Consider the following 6,465-nt stretch of genomic DNA (forward strand, 5'->3'; position numbering starts at 1 on the left):
CACAGAACTGAAGAGGTAATAACTCGCTTCTTGTGTCTACATGAACTTATTTTTAATAATGTTATCAGACGGCATTTTGCCAAGAGACAGTAATGATCGTGTAAAAAGAAAAATTAAACCAGGGTCTAGCATCCTCAGTATGGAAATAAGATTCGTTATAGGAAAGATATCATACGTTTCCAGGTTTCCACTAACTCTACTTGTTCGGTATTTTGCAATCAGCATCATTCAGTAAGTTCGTTAAATTCAAGAGAACTGATGAATATGATTTAACGAGGAATGCAGATCAGCAATTAGCATCCTGAAGCCAATCAGCTATGTTTACTTCTTTGTTTCCCTGGTTTGAACTGTTGCCCAAGGCCCTGTTGGCCCAAGATAAGGATTTGTTTTCTTTGTGCTGTTTGACGTGGCTCTTTGGATGGCGGACCCTGAATAATCTAAGAGAAGGTTGAGAGGCATAGCGTCTGCTAAGTTTCATCTTAATATGAATACCAAAAGCTGTATGCTAGCCTACATACAAGATACAAACATAGTCTTACGCTGTGCTGTCTAGAGATTAATATTGATTTTCTTGTCATTGTCATCATCGTCACATGGGCAGCCATTCTTTATCTATCCGCTGGTGCAATGGGCACAGGTCTGTTCTTCTTTCTTCTCGTTCTATCTTTTATCCAGTTACAACCCCTAAATTTTCTGGACATTACCATAGATTTAGTTAGGAATTTTTTTTAAAAAATAGAATGATTGGACCTAAAGAAACTCACTAGAATTTGGATTTTTCTATTTGCCGCAGGAAAAAAAGAAGAGAATGTGAGAGTTTTCACTTCTTTGAGCAGGAAAAGATGCAGAAGGAGGAGGCGAACATTGGGAGCTTTTACCTACTCGAACAGTACCTAACAGGAAAAAAGTGTTCGAGGTACTCGTAAACACAAAATTTTGATGGGATGAGAAGAATGGAGCTTCAACCAAACTAACATCAAGACGTGATAAAACCTGCGAGAGCTTACACAGCAATCAATAACCAGTTGGGATGAGAATAATGGAGCTTCAACCAAACTGACATCAAGACGTGATAAAACCTGCGAGAGCTTACACAGCAATCAATAACCAGTGAAGACAAGGGCAGATCAAATTCAATTTATTTAAAATGCCAATAAATGTAAAATAAAAAGGAAATAAATATAAATGGGAGAGTGTATACGCGTATGTGTGTGAAAGAGGATGCATGTCATAGGGGGCTTTGTTTGATTGATGTGAATATTTCAGACTGGGTCATGTGCCTAGATTTGGGTTTGCTAGGGCTCGCGCTGCATTTTTAGAGCTCATCATAGCGAGATTTTCCACTTTCTTACATATTTATTTACGAAAACAACTTGATCCTGTCTTTGTATGACCTCTAGTTCTCTAACGCCACTTCTCCAACCCTTTTTTTGGGCAAAAAACGTTTCTAGAGAGGCTCAGGCTCACAAAACAGTTGCTCCCCCACTGCTCAAATTGGTAGCCCTGCTCCTCTTTATCGTTTTCCTTCAGCCTCATCGAACATCTCGGCCTATCTACGAAAACAACTTGATCCTGTCTTTGTATGACCTCAAGTTCTCTAACGCCACTTCTCCAACCCTTTTTTGGGGCAAAAAACGTTTCTAGAGAGGCTCAGTCTCACAAAACAGTTGCTCCCCCACTGCTCAAATTGGTAGCCCTGCTCCTCTTTATCGTTTTCCTTCAGCCTCATCGAACATCTCGGCCTGGTTATGTACATTTTACATTATTGGAATCTAACCTCTCCATCCCACGTCCTACATCATAGCCAACAAACAAGTAGGTACGCATCAAACCTGACAGCTTTTGTAATAATGTTAGAAGTTGTCTGATAAATGAAGGGAAACTGTTTTTGCTCACAAATCATTAATAATCCCATACACAATGCTCCCCCCATACCTCAGCGACTAGCCCCACAATGTTCCCACCAAAAAGGATTTTTTTATATGAGTGAATAATTTTCAAAGTTTACTCAAAGTAATACTAGTCGAAAGAGCTGGAACGTCTGGCGCGATGTTTTGGGATGACAACCTACAATGTATTGTAAAGGATAACAAAGTCATACCTTAGCTTGGCCCAGTGTTGTCGCCGAAATAAAATGAAATAAATAATAGAAAAATAACTAATCCATAATAATATTTATTATGTTCCACAAATGGAACAGTTTTACAGGATTATGTACCTAGATAGTCTGATCTTGGGTAAACACTTGGCATCATATGTTCAAGACTAGACGAGATAATTGGTTGTTTGTCACCTATACCCATATCAGGCGAATTACCGGTAAAATGTAAGGAGACATTGGTTATACTTGGCTGAGTTTGAGGTGTGGTTCCATGTAGAGATGAGAAACAAGGATGCGAGATAATTGGTTGTTTGTCACCTATAGGTACACATATCAAGCGAATTACCGGTAAAATATAAGGAGACATTGGTTATACTTGGCTGAGTTTGAGGTGTGGTTCCATGTAGAGATGAGAAACAAGGATGTTTATAATCAGTTCTACCTTACTAACCGACAGACGTCGCCGCGTCCATCGGTTATTATAGGTAGGTAAATACTATTATAAGCTACTCGTAAGTTGAGTAAGTTCTTACTGAGAGAAATTCCTTTTCAGTTCTTATTTAAATAGCTATTTTTGCTCATCCATACTTAGGTTTAGGTATGTACCTAGTAAACAAAATAATGTAAATTTTTCTACGAAACATTCTCACATTGCGTTGGTAGGTTGGTAGTTGGTACCCTAAAAGGAAAAGGAGATTACAAAATGAACCATTAAAATACTTGTGTATTCTATAGTTACATTTATGTACTTGGGAATGTTCGTCATTCCTCCTTCCCTCTCTCTTTCTCTTCCTCTCTTTCTTCCCTCCCTCTATGCCTCTCTCCCTCTCCCTATTTCTCCCTCTCTTCCTCCTTCGGTCTTTCTCTGTCAATACGAAAATCATTTCCTAATGGACAAAAGGAGCAAGGAACACAATACTAATAATCGTCCTACTTATCTCTCTGGCTTCTCTTATTCTATTTCCTTCCCTTTCTATGTCATCCTTCGTTTCATTCTTGTCCTTCTTCTTCGTCGTTGTCTTCTTGATCTTCTTCGTCTTATTTTCCTACATACTCGTGTACATTTTTACTTTCTATTTTTCCTAAGTCTACATCTTCGTTTCCTCCTCTCTTTTCCATTTTTCAGCCCGTCCTTCCTTTAATATTACGATGGTAATAACAAAAGGTATAGTCCTCGTTGTCTTCTTGTTCTTCTTCGTCTTATTTTCCTACATACTCGTGTACATTTTTACTTTCTATTTTTCTTAAGTCTACATCTTCGTTTCCTCCTCTCTTTTCCATTTTTCAGCCCGTCCTTCCTTTAATATTACGATGGTAATAACAAAAGGTATAGTGGACGGGTTATTGTATTCGCTTCGGTGTCGTCTGTCTGTTCCCATAGAAGGACTTATCCAAACCTGGTCGACCTTTATATCAAATTAAAGGTCTTTTTAACAGGAACACGAAAGGGGTGGTGCAAATTTTGTAGAGAGGACCATAAAGCCAAAAAACTGGTTTTTGGGGGATTTTTTTCACATTTTCTCACACAAATGAGCTCATGAATTACATGAAAAAAAATCAATTCAATAATAATAATACAGTTTTTTTCTCCCCACACTACTCGAGGGAGCTGCCTCATGGGTCCTTATGGGTCTGGAGTGTAGGTTGATGCCTACATTTTGTCACCTAGAACTTCATTGAAGTGGAAGTGCAACAGGGTCCGGTGTTGGAACCGCATGAACTTCAAAGATGAATAACTCGGTAACGAAAGCATATAGGCGCATTTTATTCTCCACACTACTCGAGGGAGCTGCCTCTTGGGTCCTTATGGGTCTGGAGTGTAGGTGGATGCCTACATTATGTCACCTAGAACTTCATTGTGGAAGTGCAACAGGGTCCGGTGTTGGAACCGCATGAACTTCAAAGATGAATAACTCGGTAACGAAAGCATATAGGCACATTTTATTTGTTGGAATCGGTAGATCGGTAGAGAACGATGGGAAGTTTTCTTTACCAAAAATTCATGTCATTCAGTTCGAGATGGCCAGCGAAATCGAAGATGGGCGACCAAAGACAGTTTCATTTTAACCACTCTGTCAACAGACGAAATTTTTGATACTTGGGCCCATAAAATTCGAGGATCATCCACGAGAAAACCATTTTCTTTTTCGTCCATGCTGTCCCTTATATAAAAACTTCATTTTCATAGATGACAAGTTTTAGTTATCCACAGAACTGAAGAGGTAATAACTCGCTTCTTGTGTCTACATGAACTTATTTTTAATAATGTTATCAGACGCTAACTAAAAACTTCATTGTCATAGACGACAAGTTTTAGTTATCCACAGAACTGAAGAGGTAATAACTCGCTTCTTGTGTCTACATGAACTTATTTTTAATAATGTTATCAGACGGCATTTTGCCAAGAGACAGTAATGATCGTGTAAAAAGAAAAATTAAACCAGGGTCTAGCATCCTCAGTATGGAAATAAGATTCGTTATAGGAAAGATATCATACGTTTCCAGGTTTCCACTAACTCTACTTGTTCGGTATTTTGCGATCAGCATCCATGTGATTTTTTAGTGGAGATGCCAGAATAACCCCAAAGAATTTTACCGGACTTGCCAAATGAAATTATCATCCTATACATATTTAGAAAACAAAATATCCAAGTAAATTTCATTCAATTTTTCGTCTATGTCTGTGATTCTCCAGATAGTTCTTTGTATAATTTATCAGTAACGAGAAGTTATACCTACTTAGTTTGTTATCTCGAGCTCTGTTTTCACGACAGAATTGAGGATAGGGTGGGGTCGCTTATCATATTGTAGGGCGTAGGTAACATTGTGTAAATGATACTGTGTGTCCCCTTCCCTTGTCCCCTCTGGACCCCACCAGACCTCTAGGCTGGGGACCGGAACAGAGGCTACTGACATTGTGAGGCATATTAGTATAGCTCATATTCCAAATTACATATGCGTCATTCCTCTTCAATCCTAGTGGCATAAAATGCTGACGAACTTTACAATTCAAGCTGTACGCTTTGCTCGGGACTAGTCGGGACGACTAGACGTTCATTTGGCAAAAATGTTAGAGCTAAAATGGTCTCGGGTATTAAGTACTTACATTCTGATACTGCCCAATTGCTATCCATCAATGGATGGATACTTTTTTACTTTTTTGTCTCATGACGTATTTTTTATTTAAAAAAAAAGATGAGTGTTTCACCGCCGTTTTTATTTCGTAGCAATGAAACAACTGCTACATTGGACGCTTGTGGTCTGTGTCGTAGCTTCGGGTATTAAGTACTTACATTCTGATACTGCTCAATTGCTATCCATCAATGGATGGATACTTTTTTACTTTTTTGTCTCATGACCTCTTTTTATTGAAAAAAAAAAGATGAGTGTTTTTTTTCGATGGTGGGATTCGAACCTACTTTAGACTCCAACTTTGCTGCAATACTCCAGAACTTTTCGCATTCAGTGTAAATATTAATCTAAAGGTGGAAATAACATTTCTTCTTGGCCCCAATAATTTTTAATCATTCAATACCTCTCACATTTTTTCTCTCCACTTCTTTATCTCCTCTACTTCTCCTTCTTTTCAACCTCGCCTCTTCTTTTTATTTTTAATCATTCAATACCTCTCACATTTTTTCTCTCCACTTCTTTATCTCCTCTACTTCTCCTTCTTTTCAACCTCGCCTCTTCTTTTTCTATATTTAGTTCTTTCTTTTCTTTGCTTCTTTCTCTCCACCTTGGCCCCAGACACTTAAACATTTTTCTTCATCTTTTGTGTTTTGTGAAGTGATGAAAAGAAACCTCTCCCTACTCTCCTATAACTTTTCTTTATACTTACCAGGCCAGGTTTTAGGGTTTCTGAGCTAGAAAGTTAAAGAGAGGAAGGAAGAGGAAAGAGGAGAAAAGATCGATAAAAACCTCTGGAGGATTTATGTACTAAAAGTATTACCATTGAAGTAAATTGAAAACAAAGAAGAATGCAAAGTCTTTAGACTTCAGCCCTTGTGTTTGTACCTACTTTATAAAAACTTAGGATTTATGCATAAACGCCACCGAAACATTCTCATCAATGTTCTAAACCTGTATGAGAAAGTAACAGTTCATTTCGGCTTATTCTGTCCTATTTGTGGGACGAAAAATTGCATTGAAAAGTTAGAGCCACTGTTGTTCTTCGTCTCATGATTAACTTTGGATACGCCCTATACAGGCCAGGTTTTAGGGTTTCTGAGATAGAAAGTTAAAGAGAGGAAGGAAGAGGAAAGAGGAGAAAAGATCGATAAAAACCTCTGGAGGATTTATGTACTAAAAGTATTACCATTGAAAAGTTAGAGCCACTGCTGTTCTTCGTCTCAGGATTAACT

Source organism: Diaphorina citri, unplaced genomic scaffold, assembly GCF_000475195.1.
Source record: "Diaphorina citri unplaced genomic scaffold, Diaci psyllid genome assembly version 1.1 scaffold1586, whole genome shotgun sequence".
NCBI classification, from domain to species: domain Eukaryota; kingdom Metazoa; phylum Arthropoda; class Insecta; order Hemiptera; family Psyllidae; genus Diaphorina; species Diaphorina citri.